The sequence below is a fragment of the Panthera tigris genome, chromosome X (genome assembly GCF_018350195.1).
Source record: "Panthera tigris isolate Pti1 chromosome X, P.tigris_Pti1_mat1.1, whole genome shotgun sequence".
Classification (NCBI taxonomy): Eukaryota; Metazoa; Chordata; class Mammalia; order Carnivora; family Felidae; genus Panthera; species Panthera tigris.
In genome coordinates, this window is record NC_056677.1 from 6,287,289 (window position 1) to 6,303,866 (window position 16,578).

The 16,578-nt window shown below is 44.7% G+C and overlaps 1 long non-coding RNA gene across 2 annotated transcripts; it reads left to right on the forward strand.

The window, feature by feature from the left end:
• Positions 1 to 4,868: 4,868 nt before the first annotated feature.
• LOC122235350 lies at positions 4,869 to 14,979 on the forward strand. 2 transcript variants are annotated; one of them, XR_006213421.1, is made up of 5 exons: positions 4,869 to 5,403; positions 6,332 to 6,430; positions 8,081 to 8,179; positions 14,140 to 14,334; positions 14,424 to 14,979. It is a non-coding gene; the product is annotated as an uncharacterized LOC122235350 (long non-coding RNA). The 2 variants fall into 2 exon arrangements; XR_006213422.1 differs by lacking the exons at positions 14,140 to 14,334; positions 14,424 to 14,979 and adding an exon at positions 10,888 to 11,170.
• Positions 14,980 to 16,578: the final 1,599 nt, after the last annotated feature.

Consider the following 16,578-nt stretch of genomic DNA (forward strand, 5'->3'; position numbering starts at 1 on the left):
ACTGTTTAAAATAGTGAGTTGAGGGGGCCCCTGGGTGGCTCAGTTAAGCATCCAACTCTTGGTTTTGGCTCAGGTCATGATCTCATGGTTCGTGGGTTCGAGCCCTGCATGGGGCTCTGCATGGGGCAATGCAGAGCCTGCTTGGGATTCTCTCCCTCTACCTCTCTCTCTGCCCCTCCCCCACTCCTGCTCGCTCACTCGTGCTCTCTCTCTCTCTCTTTCAATATAAATAAACTTTAAAAACAGCATACTGATTGAGGAACGGGTGCCTGGGTGGCTCAGACAGCTAAGCGTCCAACTCTTGATTTCAGCTCAGGTCATGATCTCACAGTCCGTGGGTTCAAGCCCTGAGTCAGACTCTGTTGTGACAGCATGGAGCCTGCTTGGGATTCTGTCTCTCTCCTCTCTCTCTGCCCCTCCCCTGCTCATGCTCATGTTCTGTCTCTCAAATAAACTTTTAAAAAACAAAATTAAATTAAAATAAAATAAAATAAAATAAAATAAAATAAAATAAAATAAAATAAGTGAGCTGAGGTAACAACATTTTAAAGACTGAGACTTCGAACTTGGTTCTCCAGTATTCCTTGGTTACTGATCACTGCCCTGTGATGAGTCATGGGGGGTGGTAGACGTCACGTGTTCTCTCATCCCAGTGAGGGCCTGGACTTCTCAAGCTGCTACGAAGCACAAGGAAGCTTTCCACAACTGGAGAGCGAGTCAGAGGAAAGTGGTGTCTGCATCTCCCACGTTAACCTTCCACTAACGTGCTGACCGTAACTGAGCATGCAAACCCAGACCTCGTGTATTTCCGAGGTGTGCTACTGGACCAACGGGACCAGTCCTGCTCTCCCTGAGCCAAAACTAGAACAAGAAAACAAAATTCCATCACTTGAGAAAGTAGTGAAGGGTACCTCCTCTCCTCCTGTGTGCCCTTGACATCAGGAAGCAGGTCCTCCTGGCAGGTGGGCAGGTGCCCAGGTGGGGCCCAGGTGTGGGTGAGAGTGGGAAGAAGGAGGACAGCACATTCTATTACCCAATTCCCCATCTGCAGGCCAGAGTCAGCCCCACTGGATGTGAGCTAAGAAATTGTCGTTCAAGGGTTCCAGGAAGCCTGAAGGGATCAGAACCCTGAGAAGCACACTGTGCTGCTCCTGTCCCTTCAGGTCTCTACTCTTCCTTAAGTGTACTACCGAGACAAACTGTGCTTTCAGGAGAGTGACACCGGTGAACCTGCCGGCGGTCTCCCGGTTGTCTGGGTGCTGCAGCAAACCTCGTTAACATCCCTATTACAATACGTATCTGCAGGGCCCAAACAGGAGAGGAGGGGTGAGGCAGGGTCCCCAAGGAGACAGCTGGGCAGGAGCTTCAGAAGCGCTTCTGTTTCTTATTTCTATCAGACAAGTTTAAGTAATTGGACAAATCAGCTTATAAATGAAACCTAATGTTCAAAGCCAACTGTTGAAAATGAGAGAGATTTTCTTTCTGTTTATTGGTATGGTTTTAGCCCAGTGAGACAGTGAGAGAGTTATATCCACTTAGTCCTGCTGTCTAGCATCCATCCTTCTGTGAGGTTTCCAGTTGACTTGAACACCATTTTTGATCCACATCTTCAAAAGTTAACAAGATGAACTATAGAGATGTTCATTAGGGGTTAACATTAAGTTGTGAGCTTTCGTCAACAGAAAAAAGAAACAAAGCCAACATATGGAAGCATTGCATTTCCAAAATCACAGGAGCATGTGCACGTGTGTGTGTGTGCGTGTGTGTGCGTGTGTGTGCGTGTGTGTGTGTGTGTGTGTGTGTGTGTGTAAAATCCCCTGGGGTAACACACTGTTTCTATAGTTTCTCATTTCAGGGACGACAGGAAAGATTATATTTCACTTTCATCTTGTCTGCCCAAGGAAGAGTTCATTACATTTTAACAATAATCAATAATCACAATGAAAAGATAGTCTGTACTTACCAAACAAGGTAAAAATTTAGAGTAACCCTGGTGTAGTCCCTGGCCCCATTTTTGTGGTAATCATGTTAAGGGAACGTGCTGTCATTGTGATCGGATTAGGTTAAATGCCAGCGGAGGTCCATGGGGCTCGGTTTCTATTTGCAATGCACCGTGTGCTCTTCGACCTGTCCCTTACAACCGCATTCGTGTTTGATAATGCAACACAATCATCCACCACGATCAGGATGAAAGTAGAAGAGAATGGAGGAGGTACCATGGAACTCTCACTGAACCCTTCTGATAACCTTGTATCTCGCACCTCACCAAGGAGCAGAGTGGCAGATCAGGAACATGCTAGGGCCCCACAGAGCCAGGCCGGATGCTTACCCACTCAGCCTGCCTCACCCACGTATCTATATAACACCTGCAAACCTGTTACTGTTTGTGGATGAAAACACACAATTTCTCACCTAACAGTTGTGTGTCTCCCTTTTGGTTCCCGGGCAGGGCTCTAATAGCGTATCTTTGCAAGTATAAAGGAAGCACACCTCACCTTCCAAAGTACACAGCGGAATGAAGGAGACCTCATACTCGACTCCAGCAGGCTCCACGGCTTCCCAAAAATTGGCAGCCGTTGCACCCTTCCAGAGCCTCACATAAACTCAGGGGGGAAACATTTGGCTCCTTGATGAGGCTGAACTTTCCCATCTTTAAAAATTCTATTATATTTTTTATATCAATGACATCTTAAAATATTATTTTGCCTTTTTTCTTTGAGTTTGCACACCACTTCTCATTTTCCCAAATTAGTAAGGACTGAAGTACTGAAAAAGTGCTGAAAGGTGCTTATTTAGGTCCCAAATGGGAAATATCATACGGGCACTTTTGTAGCACAGATGTGATTGTGGCCCAGCAAAAGGGCAGGGGCCGCTGCGGAAGCTTCTGGAGGTTATGGCTGGGCCCTGAGCGATTATGTACTAGTTTTCTGCTGCCCTCTCCCAAATTGCATGAAAACTTACCGTAAAACAATGACAGGTATCTGCCACAGTGTCCCTGGACCACGGGTTTGGGAACAGCTTACCTGGGTAGTTCTGGCTCAGGGTTTCCCGGGACGTGTCCGCCAGGGCTGTGCTCATCGGAAGGCTTGGTGGGGGCAGGAAGAGCCAATTCCAAAATGGAATGTAGACAGAGCTAGCAATCTGGTGATGGCTGTTGACAGCAGGCCTCAGTTCTTCACCACAAAGATCTCTTCACGAGGCTGCTTAACTGTGTTCGTGACAACTGTCTTTCCCAGAGCCGGTGATCCAGGACAGAGCAAGGCACAACTGGCAATGCCTTCTCTGACCTAGCCTCCAAAGTAACACCTCATCGTTTCCATGTTCTCTCAGTCATAAGATTGCACTGGTCAGCGTGCATCAAGGTGGAGAAAAGTGCACGGGATGCGAATACCAAGAGGGAAGAGTTAAGGGCATCTGGGTGGCTCGGGTGTGAATCGCAGGACTTCAGCTCAGGTCACAATCTCACGGCTTGTGAGTTCTGGCAGCATTGGGCTCTGTGCTGTCAGCTCAGAGCCTGGAGTCTGCTTTGGATTCGGTGTCTCCCTCTCTCTCTGCCTCTGCCCCTCCCCCACGTTTGCTCGCTCTCTCTCAAGAATAAACATTAAAAAAAAAAAAAAAATGAGGCACCTTGGTGGCTCAGTCAGGTACGCGCCTGACTTCGGCTCAGGCTCTGTGCTGACAGCTCAGAGGAGCCTGGAGGCACATCAGATTCTGTGTCTGCCTCTCCCTGCCCCTCCCCTGCTTGTGCTCTGTCCCTCTTTCTCTCTCCCTCTCTCTCAAAAATAAATAAACAGTAAAAAAAAAAGTTTTTAATTAAAGGGGCTCCTGCGTGGCTCAGTTGGTTAAGCATCCAACTTCATTTCAGCTCAGGTCATGATCTCATGGTTCGTGGATTCAAGCCCCACATCAGGATCTGTGCTGACAGCTCAGAGCCTGGAGCCGGCTTCAGATTCTGTGTCTGCCTCTCCCTGCCCCTCCCCTGCTTGCGCTCCATCTCTCAAAGAGAAACATTGAAAAAATTTAAAAAAAAATAAAAAATTAAATTTTTTAATTTAAAAAAAAAAAAAGAGGGAAGAATTACTGGGGGCCATCTCGGAGGCAGACTACCCCCATACAGTTTCCCAGAAAACGAAGAGAAAATTGCCGGAACCCCATGGTCATGCTGGACCCTTGATGGAAAAAGCAGGGTCAAGAAGGAGTCTAGGGCTTAGAAACTGGCTCACGGGGTACCAGGATGGCCACCAGCCCAAATGTGAACATCCACAGGTGCATGGCAGAGAGTCCACGATAACGAAGACATCACAGATGGAAGGCCGTCCGTCCAAATCCTTCAGTGGCGGAACCAGCTAGAGATTCCCAGTCAAAAACGCTTGGAGTCAAACAGCAGTACAGTCGTTCCAAGCGGGTCACTCGGGGCAAGATTGCAGGCAGCAGCCGGAAGAAGAACCCACCCTGGAGAAAGGAACCGCTTCAGGGTAGGTCTCCGGGCTGTCAAGCGGACGAGGGAGCCGAACAGGAACCCACACTCGCGTCAGAGCCTAATGCTGCGCGCAGTGGCCCCGCAGGTGCCATGAGCCTTCCCCGCAACACTGGCTGCGGCGCGAGGCCCACCTGCACGAATGCCACAGCCCGTTCCTGCGTGGACGCAAGCTTCCTGCCACGCAACGCTCTGGATCTAGAGTTCTCACAAGAAAGCCAGCCTCCGGCCGCAGTGCATCCAGCAGCACCCTGGAAAGTTGGGGCGTAGCACGTGGGGCTCCAGGCCTCCGCCCCTCAGGGGGCGGCGCCAGGCTGGAGCCCCCGCCCCCCCCCCCCCCAGGACGGAGGGTGGGTTACGGCGACCCCGAGTCCCCTACTTCCGGGCCAGGCCCATCTCTCCGCAGTGCTTGCCCTGGGGTGGCAGGGCCGCTGCGTGGGCTGTGAGGGGCGAGAAGGGGCAGGGAGGGCGCCGGTGACCCGCAGAGCGGCGCCGCCACCTTGGACGCAGGACGCTCTGAGGGAGAGAGAGCTTGAGGCCGCTGAGGCTGCCGGGAGCCGAGGAGGGCCCGCGCGGCCGGCCGCTGAGGCTGCCGGGAGCCCAGGAGAGCCCGCGCCGGCCGGCCGCTGAGGCTGCCGGGATTCGAGGAGGGCCAGCTGCAGTCGCAGGCTGGTTTCTCAGCGCAGCTTGCCGGGGAGGCTTGCTACCTGGGCTGATGGAGACTTGCAGTTTGTCACGTAACCGCAGTCCGCTCGCAGGTAGTGGCTGGCGTTCACCGAAGGGCGGCCGGTTCTGGAATTCTCGGGGACTTGCACTGGTTCCGGCCACATGGTCGCTGTCACTCCAGAAGGGTATCTGTGTTCCAGGCGGAGGCAGAGGGAAGACGTCAGCGTGCAGGTCCTTGATCCCTTTGGTCAAGAAAGCAGGTGGGGCGCCTGGGTGGCTCAGTCGGTTAAGCGTCCGACTTCGGCTCAGGTCACGATCTCGCGGTCCGTGAGTTCGAGCCCCGCGTCAGGCTCTGGGCTGATGGCTCAGAGCCTGGAGCCTGTTTCCGATTCTGTGTCTCCCTCTCTCTCTGCCCCTCCCCCGTTCATGCTCTGTCTCTCTCTGTCTCAAAAATAAATAAACGTTAAAAAAAAAAAAAAAGCAGGTTAATACCTCCCCCCACCCCATTTGATATGTACAAAGCAAAATCTTACAAAACAAACAAAACAAGTTCTAAGAAAACTCCACGTGGCACATACTGAGCATCCCAGAGCATCCCAGATTCCATTTCCTCCTTCATTCTTAAGAAGAGCCGTGTGACTTAGTTTACCACCATAATGTGCTCTGTTAAAATATATACATCTTGCGAGACTCTCTTGAAGCTGTAGGTAGCCTTGGGATATCATTCCAGCTAATGAAACCTAACTAGGAGACTCCTAGAGAGTGTGGGGAAAGTTTTAGCTTCCTGATGAAGGCATCTTTCCTTCCGCCATCCCTCCGTCCTTCCATCCTTCCTAACCCTCTTCCTTTCATCCCTCCTGCCCTCCACCCCTCCTTTCTTCTTTGAGCCTAAAACATATACTTTTGGGGAAGCCATCTTGCAAGTAGGAAGCAATGAGCAGGAGGATTAAAAGTACAAGCTGAATGGGGCGCCTGGGTGGCTCAATGGGTTGAGCATACAACTTCGGCTCAGGTCATGATCTCTCAGTTTGTGAGTTCCAGCCCTGCGTCGCGCTCTGTGCTGACAGCTCAGAGCCTGGAGCCTGCATCGAATTCTGTGTGGCCCTCTCTCTCTGCCCTTCCCCTTCTTGTGCTCTCTCTCTCTCTCTCTCTCTCTCAAACATAAATGAACATTTTTTTTTTTTTAAGTTCCAGCTGAAGAAGAGAGAGGAAGGAGACAGTCTGGGATACTGGGGAGAGTGTGAAGTCACTGCAGCAGCCTTGGATTATGTCTGGATCTTTTATAATGTGAGAAGAAATCAATTCCTGCTTAGTTAAAACCGTGTGTCGACTTTGTCACATCCAACCAAATCCCGTCATAACAGATATTGTTAGTCCTGTATTGTCCAAACTCATTTGGACACAGAAACTCTTTTGCCTTGTAGAATCCGTAACCACATTCCACAGAATTGTTGTTCTGTTGGGCATATTTTAGGGAAAGACTGAACTGGTAGCATTAGAATGGATTTAAGTGAGGAAAAGGGGGTAGCTCCTCTACCAAGATGTTACGAGAGCCTATGTGCTGCTCCTTGGGTGCATGGAAGGGGTACCAGGGAGAAGGGAGTGAGTTTTGGTAGAAATGTTACCATAATTGAAAATAGCTCAAAGAATGAGAATCAGAAGTCCTGGAAGCATTACGTCAAAAGTACATTACGCATCTTTATCTTCAGAACACAAATATTTTCAATATTATGCCCCACTGTGAAATTTATAATCTAGTTTTCATTACTGATTTGCATTACTAGCACAGGAGTTGTAATTTAAAACATCTTCCACGAATGAAATATACTTCCCAGCTGGTTGCTGCTCCTGCCTTCTTCCACCTACAGTAATTCAAAATAAGCACCAGCTCTTTATGATTATTATTTTATGAATCCAATGACATGGAAGTCTGGGAGGCACTGTGCATTTGCTGAGAAGAAAATAAGGGCTTCAGGGTTGTCCTGGAGCTATGCTGTCCAAGAGGGTAGCCGCTGGCCACATGCAGCTTTTGAGAACTTGAAACATGGCGAGCCTGAATTGAGAGGTGCAGTAAGTTTAAAATACACACAGGATTTGGAAGATTTGGTATGAGAAAAGGAATACAAAATATCCATTAATAATTTATTTATTGGGGCACCTAAGTGGCTCAGTCAGTTAAGTATCTCTTGATTTCAGCTCTGGTCATTGTCTCATGGTTCATGGGATCATGGGTTCATGGGATTGAGGCCCGCGTTGGGCTCTGCACCAGCTCAGAGGCTGCTTGAGATTCTCTCTCACCCTCTCTCTCTGCCCCTTCCCCACTCACTCTCTCTCAAAATAAATACATAAACTTAAAAAACTTAGTTTTATTTAATTAATTTATTTATTTATTTATTCATTCATTCATGTATTTATTAGGTGCTAAAGTGATATTTTTGTGATGTACTAGATCAGTTGCCTGTATTATTAAAATTAATTTTGTCTGTTTTTTATCACTTTTTAAAATTTTTCTTTAATGTTTATTTATTTTTGAGAGACAGAGACAGAGCGTGAGCGGGGGAGGGGCAGAGAGAGCGAGGGAGACACAGAACTCGAAGCAGGCTCCAGGCTCCGAGCTGTCAGCACAGAGCCCCACGCGGGATCATGACCTGAGCCGAAGTCGGATGCTCAACTGACTGAGCCACCCAGGTGCCCCTTTTTATCACCTTTTAATGACAGTGCTAGAAAATTTTAAATTACCACTATGGCTGGCATTAAGGCCAGCATTATATTTCTATTACATGTGTTCTAGACACTCTTGTCCCAGTATTGTGACCTTTTGAGGGAGTCTTTGGGCTTCAGTTTCCCCAGCTATAGAATAGGGTAATTGCTCCCAGTTTTGGATCTATGAATTGTAAAATTTGTGCATTTCCTCTTTCCCTTTTTTTGTCTCTTAAGAAAAACACTTGAATATTTTCCTGGAGAGAACACGGAGCTTGGAGTTAGAAAGCCTGGTTTGAATACTATTTCTGCCAGTCCCTAGCCAAGTGATTTTGGGTAAGTTGCTTATTTTTTAGTATTAGTTTCACATGGGAAGAACTCACATTTGAAGCGTTTTAAAGAAAATCCTACCTGAATGTGAAGCTGGCTCTGAGTAGACACATGGTTGTCTTGAAAATGAAGATGTTCATTTACAGACACAGAAAACAGTATATAGGAAATGTATTTTACAAGATAGAGGAACATTTTCCCAGCAGCTTACAGCCCACAGCCTAAAGTATAAAAGTACATAAAATGCCTCCCACAATGTCCACATTAGTTATTTTCAATCATTCTGCTGAAGGCTGAAGCAATTAGTACTTAGGTCCCCAGCAAGAAAGGAATCTCTGTAAGAAAACAAATATGTGCCAAGTGATATTCGGGAACTGAGAATACAGTTGGAATAAAAATCAAAAACTCAAAAAAACAGTCAAAAAATCACACATGACTCCTTCCCCTCATGGTGCTTATTTTTTCAGCAACTACAGAAGTTCCAGCATTTCTATAAACACAACAGAAAGTTCCTGTTTAAAGTTAGAACTTTTGGGGCGCCTGGGTGGCTCAGTCGGTTAAGGGGCCAACTTCAGCTCAGGTCATGATCTCGCGGTCCGTGAGTTCGAGCCCCGCATCGGGCTCTGTGCTGACAGCTCAGAGCCTGGAGCCTGTTTCAGATTCTGTGTCTCCCTCTCTCTGACCCTCCCCCGTTCTTGCTCTGTCTCTCTCTGTCTCAAAAATAAATAAACGTTAAAAAAAAAAAAAAGTTAGAACTTTTGGGAAATTATATGCAAAATGTCTACGAATTCTGCCACACATTTATGCCCTGTGATACAAGTTAAGTGGCAAGTCAGGGATGGACAAATACAGGATGACTAAGAAGACGGAAAAGGTCAGATGACAACAGAAACTCAGAGTGATGCTAGGAGCCAAATGACAGGAAAGTCTGGGGATCCAAAGCAGAGAGCATAGGTAGGGCTTGGGGCAATTTCCTGAACTTGGGCTTTAGTATGAGTTTTCAAACATTGGAGAGCAGTGTCCCCAAGGTCCAAACTTGCAGGTTCAGCTCAGGAACCAACAGGTCACATCAAAAGCCACTCTCTAGCTGTACCTGGATGGTCTTCCTAAAATTCTTTACACGTTTACACTTTATCTGTGATTAAACCACTGGCAATGTATATACTGTCACCATTCATGTCACTCAAGGAATCACCTTTTTGTGTTTATAAAGAATCCAGTTACAATCATTGACTCATACATTTTACAGAATACTGACTCCTGGGGTAGATGCAATCAGACACATGCAGTGTCCTGACCACTTGGAAGTAGAATGGTGCCCAGGCAAGCCCTTTCCCTACCTTTCTTCATTCATTCAATACATATGTATTGCATATCTGTGTTATGGGTTGAATTGCGTCCCCCCAGAATTCATATGTTGAAATCCTAACCCCCAGTACCTCAGAACATGACTCTATTTGGAAATGAGTCCATTTCAGATGTAATTATTTAAGTTAGGATGAGGCCATATGAGGGCTGGGGAGGCTAATCCAATATGACTGGTGTACTGGGAGCTGAGATGGAAATGAATACGATGACTTCAGATGGTGATCAAGGACAGCCCTTAGACACACCGCATTATAGGTTCTTCTTTATTTTACTCTTTTCTTATTTTGCTTTTATCTTACTTTATTCACAAAACTGTGAGCATGTAAAAACGTAAATCAAACTTGGATAGCTGCGGTGCTGGTATGCATTCCATTCCAGGAATGAATGGCCAGTTGGCATTCGGAATCTCCCATTACAGAACCTCATACTTGTAATCCAATCCTACTTCCATTTTCCTTCTTCAGTGCACATGGTCACTCTCCAGTATGATGCCTTTTAATCAGCAACAGTTCTCCCATATTCCTTCTATATAATATAAAGTTATATCTTTACAGTACAAGTCCATAAAGCCTCACCAGACATATAGCCTACTTAAGCAGGCTGAGAAAAAGAATGATTTTCATTGTATATCACTGGGCATCCTTTAAAACTTTAACAAGAGTAGAGAATTACGTGAATGAAAAGTAAAAGTAGAAAGCTGGGATGAATTATGGCCACCATGCTGGCAGTCTCAACAGGAATGTATAAAGGTGTATGTTATGCAGGACTAACAAATGGATAAAAGATATTATCATGAAAGTAGAGAAGTGGCTGCCTGGGTGAAGATGCTTGTGGAATCTTTTATGGCTTAATATGAACACAGCTTTAGAATGTATAATATAGTCAATGTCAAACTGAAAAAAAAAGTTTATGATAATACAATTTGACTATTCATTTTTTCCCATTGCCTCAAATACTTCTTTACCAGAAAAAAAAATTTTTTTTTCTGTGTATGGTGATACATACTAGATAGATGTTGGATGGATGGATGGATGGATGGATGGATGGATGGATGGATAGATGGATAGATGGATTCATGATGGATGGATGGATAGATGGATGGATGGATTCATGATGGATGGATGGATAGATAGATAATGATGGATGGATAGAGAGATAGAGATGGACAGGTACAGATAATTGTATCCTAGGAAACAAGGTAGAGAAACCTGGATTATCTAGTCACTTTTTCAAACTGTCTTCCCCAAGTCCTAATGTGCCTCTTTCTCTGAAGGGACATTTGCCATTTTGCCAGGACAAGTCTTCATTATTCTTTTTTTTTTTTTCCATTGTTCTTCATGGTACAGAGCTACCCCAGCACCACAGGTGTTTGGCATCCCTGAACGCTGCCAAGTGTACCTTCCAACCCTCAGTCATTAGGATGACAAACACATTTCCAGCACACTTCGAGCTCTCATCTTAATTCAGCAGTTGCCATCAAGTTAGCCAGCAGGTTTTCTAGTCTGCCCGATGCTGTCCACTCAGTGTTGCAGAAAAATCTGGATTGGGTGGCAATGCATAAAAATGCATTGTTTTCGGGGCGCCTGGGTGGCTTGGTCGGTTGGGCGGCCGACTTCGGCTCAGGTCATGATCTCGCGGTCCATGAGTTCGAGGTCCGCATCGGGCTCTGTGCTGACAGCTCAGAGCCTGGAGCCTGTTTCAGATTCTGTGTCTCCCTCTCTCTGACCCTCCCCCGTTCATGCTCTGTCTCTCTCTGTCTCAAAAAATAAATAAACGTTAAAAAAAATTTAAAAAAAATGCATTGTTTTCCATTCTGCATTGCACCCAAATGCCTGGCCATCTTGAATAACTGGAATATCTGCTAACAACTAGGCCCACATTTCCACATGGCCATGGTCTGGGGGGCTGCTAGCCCCTCCCCACTATACCTGACTTGTTTCCCTCTTTAAGGTACCTTCGTGGCCCCTAGTGCATCTAGCTTAACACCTAATTCCCAGATTCTGCCTTTAGAGCTGCAGTTGACCACTGATGCCTGGGTCCCCACAGATTTGATGGACTTCTCTGGGATGAGGCCTGAGAAACAGGACTTTTTATAGCTCCCCAGATGCTTAGAATGTGCAGCTAGAGCTGAGAACCCTGCTCTAAAGCCTTGTTATTCAAAGTGTGCTCTGTAGATCTGGTTATTCCCAGGGTCCATGGGCAGATAGCATCAGCATCACCCAGGGGCCTGTTGGAAATGCAGAACTTCAGGTCCCAGTCCTGACAAGGCTGTAACAAGATCCCCTATGACAAGGTGATCTATAAGCATGTTAAAACAACACCGACATAAGCCCTTTCTCCTCTCTTTGGCAAAGCAGTCATTCCAATGGCTTTAAACAGCACCTCCACGTGGATGACTCCCACGCAAACCTTCCCTGGTACATTATACTATGTTTATACTATGATTACATAAAACTGCCATGACTTTCCATTCAGGCTTCTTGCTGGTTCTGACTTTGGGAGCTGTGCTTATAATTTGGAGTCTCCAGGTTTTTCTCTATTTCCCAGATTCACTGAAAATGTGTCCTGTAGGTTGCTGTTGTTTTTCCTTGTAACTGTGTAAGTTTTCCAGGAGGAGACAGTTCAGAAAGAACTAAGCTTCTGCCGTGCTCCTATCAGAAACAGAAATCACTTTTTTGGACTGAAAAAAAAATAACTTATGATTTATTCCCTCTCTCCTGTTTTTTCTCGTCCTGGAATTGCTTTTGTTTATGTATTGGGCTTCCTCAAATGGTCCTTTAATTTTCTTATCCTTTCTTGTTATCCATTGTCTTTTTTTCCCTCTACTTTCTGGATATTCCTTAATTTCATTTTCGGTAGGAAGCTCTTTCTGTGCTCATCCATATTCCCTTGACACATGCATTTTCATGTCCCCAAGACTGTCTTCCAGCTGCCAACACCTAACAACTGTCAGCCAGGGGACTTTCTATGGCGACAGTATCCCACTGGGCTCTTATGAGCAGTGAGCTATAAATACCGAGGAATTATTCTGCCTTGGGAACAGCCTCCACCTAATGACTGATTGGCTTTTTCCACTTAGCTTATTTCCTTGGAGATACATCCATGTTGCTGTGACTATAAAACAGTCTGTTCCCTGTTATTGCATAGTATTATTCCTTTGTATGGATGGACCACAGTTGGCTTAATCATTCATCTGTTGAAGGACACGAGAAATTGGAGCTATCACAAATAAAGTTGATGTCTGGATATTTGTGTGAACATAAACTCATCTGTCTAGGACAAAATCCCACAATGGCAATGATTGGGTTATATGATATTCGCATGTTTCATGGTACCTGGTTTTTGAGCTAGAGGGCTTTGGATGTCACCTAATGGTAATGAAAACTGTTCCCAAACTTTTGGACAGATAGGATGCAATCAGAATATTACTATATGAAAAGTAACAACTTCATGCAATATGGAAATTAAACTGGACATGAAGGGTTCAAGCAATACTGTCATGATGAGAAGGATAAAGGAAGTGAACAGAAGAGAGTCAATGGGAGTGGACGAGAGAATTGGATCCAGGCGGCAAAGTTCTTTGGAATCTTACAGGGTTAATTCCATAGTTGGAAAAGGATACCCTTGTAAAATATGACCCTGTGGTCTTCTTCAATCCCCAGGAGGATGTTTGAGGAGAAATATAAACAAAGCAAAACAGAAGAGAAAGTTGTGCTTAAATTTATTTGTAATGTGTCCATTTAACATTAAAAACTATTCCTATAAAGAATACTGTGGCTTAAATAATAGAGAAGAATCTCCACCTCATTTTCTTTTCCTACATGCAGCCTCTCTGTACTGCTTTTAATAAAATAAAGCATGATGTGCTTCTGTGGGTAAATTATGATTTTTCCCTAATATATTCCAATTCAAACTATTTTCAGAGAGCCCAATCTGAAAATTGCTCTCATATCTATAAAAAGCACATGTATTTTGAGAAATAAAAGATGAGAAACAAGAAGAAAAAGATACTTAAAAAAAAATTCTACAGCCGGTCTAGTTACAGCTTGAGCCAAGAATCTGATGTCCTGAGAAAATAATTCTCTCCGACAGTTTTAGAAAAGGAAGAACCCAGATAAAAATAAGCCTCTAGCAAATGGAGCCTGGACAAGAATCTATCCCCCCCAAAAAAAAATCTAATTAAAAATATATACCATCTCACTTGCATATCTTATTTTGGATCCCTTAAAGATAAATTATTATTAAATCTTTTCCAAGAATTGCCCAACTTTAGGGGTGCCTGGGTGGTTCAGTCGGCTAAGCGTCCAACTCCAGCTCAGGTCATGATCTCACGGTTCATGGGTTCGAACCCCGTGTTGGGCTCTGTGCTGACAGCTCAGAGCCCGGAGCCTGCTTCAGATTCTGTGTCTCCCTTTCTCTCTGCCCCTCCCCTCCCCCCGCCCCTGCTCTGAAAAATAAAATAAACACTAAAAAAAAAAAAAAATTGCCCAACTTCATCATAACCCCCTATGTCTTTGTAGTTTCTTATCACAGTGGTAAGGTTGAGGGTGGGTAGCAGGGGCGTATGTTGTTTTGTTCTGTTTGTTTCTTCACGGCAGATCCTGCGAGATGGAAAGCAGCCCCAACTATTCCATTTTCCAAATTTGGATGTTCAGGAAAGCCGGTTTCAATAAAGAAGAAAAAACAAGCAAAACACACAAGGAAACAGAAAACCTGAAAAGATACATTTGCACCCAGTTGTGTAAAGCCAGAAGGATGACACCATTGATGAAATCTGGTGACATAAAACACCTGTGAGTAGAGCTAATCACAGACACCCCGGACTCCTGTGGGTATTACTTTCCTTCCATGAATCTTCTTCTCCAACCACCTCTTTCTCCAGGTTGTTCCTGTGCCCTCCTCCACAAGGAATGCAGGGTTCTGTTCCAAGGATGACTTTAACGAGACCTGAGGCCAAGCTTCATGTGGCAGAGCCACCTCGAGACTCTGAAGCCACTTCTCATGAAGCGGTGCTAAGTGCATTTCCTAATACTCCAGAGCAGGCAGTTTGGGTTTTTCTGCTATCTTTAAAAACATCAACATACGCCTTTTAAAGCTCCCAATGCTAGAGAGACTTCATGGAGTCAGATACACAGCAGAGTCCTCTAACTTGCTTGTAAATCCTGAATTTCCCAGATTCTTTTCCATGTGAATACGTTCATTATCAAACCGTAGCACATACAAATGTATTCTGTAGCTAATGACCTGTTTACTTGAATTGCCATTACAGGCATTAAGGTCCTTAAGTATGCATAATTTCCAGCCAAGCAAAGGAGAAAAAGGATCATTCCAAGCTTAAGAATAATTGCATACATAAAATTTTCATATCTTTATCCATTTAAGGAGGAAATTTCTTGAAAACTGCTCTTCCAGGGTGACTGGGTGGCTCAGTCAGTTAAGTGACCAACTCCTGATTTCAGCTCAGGACATGATCTCACGGTTCATGAGTTCAAGCCCTGCATCGGGCTCTGGGCTGACAGCATGGAGCCTGCTTGGGATTCTCCCTCTCCCTCCCTCTCTCTGCCCCTCCCACTCTCTCTCTCTCAAATTTAAAAACTTTTTTTAAAATGCTCTTTCAGGTTAGAGTGGGAGAGAGCCAAAGCATAAGAGACTCTTAAAAACTGAGAACAATGGGGCACGTGGGTGGCTCAGTTGGTTAAGCAGCCGACTTCAGCTCAGGTCATGATCTCGCGGTCCATGAGTTCAAGCCCCTCGTCAGGCTCTGTGCTGACCGCTCAGAGCCTGGAGCCTGTTTCAGATTCTGTGTCTCCCTCTCTCTCTGACCCTCCCCCATTCATGCTCTGTCTCTCTCTGTCTCAAAAATAAATAAACGTTAAAAAAAATTTTAAAAAAAAAACTGAGAACAAACTGAGGGTTGATGGGGGTGGGAGGGAGAGGAGGGTAGGTGATGGGTATTGAAGAGGACATCTTTTGGGATGAGCACTGGGTGTTGTATGGAAACCAGTTTGACAATAAATTTCATATATTAAAAAAATAAAAATAAAATAAATGAGAAAAAAAAAGAAAACTGTATTCCACAAACAACTTTATAAAGATATCTTTATCTGAAAACACTGACATTTTTGCTTGTAAGTCACATTATTGACATTCCATAGAAAAATAAAGGCACAGCAAATATATTACAGAGTGCTATTAAGTAGAAAGCAATAAATGTGAAAGGATGGCAAGTCAAAGTTATATATTAAGTAACTAATTTTTATAAAATTAGAGCATACTTTTTAAGTAAATACATGCCATGTATTATAAAAGTATTTAGTAATAAAATTGCATATTAAATATTAAAAAAATAAATAAAAATTTAAAAAATGCTCTTTCATTCAAAAGCAGAACACATTCATACTTCTCAAACTGGCTATATTTGAATTCATTGTTTTGAACCTTAAATAATTTTTCTCTGCTGTTCCTGTGTTTAAGTATGTTTAAGTAGATCATGTCCAATACTGGTATTTTACTGAAAACTTCTAAAATGTGGGTTAAAACATGTAAGTATATGCACCATGGCAACCAGCCTTCAAAATGGACCCAAATGATGGTAACCGACTGGAGTTCATACTCTCATAATCCACTCCCACACCAAACCAGGACTAGCCTTGCACCAACAGAACACAGCAGAAATACTAGTGTGTGATTTCCAAGCAGAGCCCATAAAAGGCATTAAAGCTTCCACCTTGGTCTTTTGCAACACACCATTCTGTCAAACACCACCCACCATGCTGCAAGGATACTCAAGCAGCATGTGAAGACGCCATGTAGAAAGGGACTAACATGTCAGACAACTGAGGCAGCTGCCTGGAAAGGAGATCCCAGCTCTAGTTAAGCATTCAGATGCCTGCAGCTCCAATCAACAACTGACTGCAACCTCCTGAGAGATCAGAGCCACAATCACTCAGCTGAGCCCAAATTTCTGACCCACAGAAACCCAAGAGATAAGGAATTATGACCAGGGTGCCTGGGTGGCTTGGTCGGTTAAAGCGTCC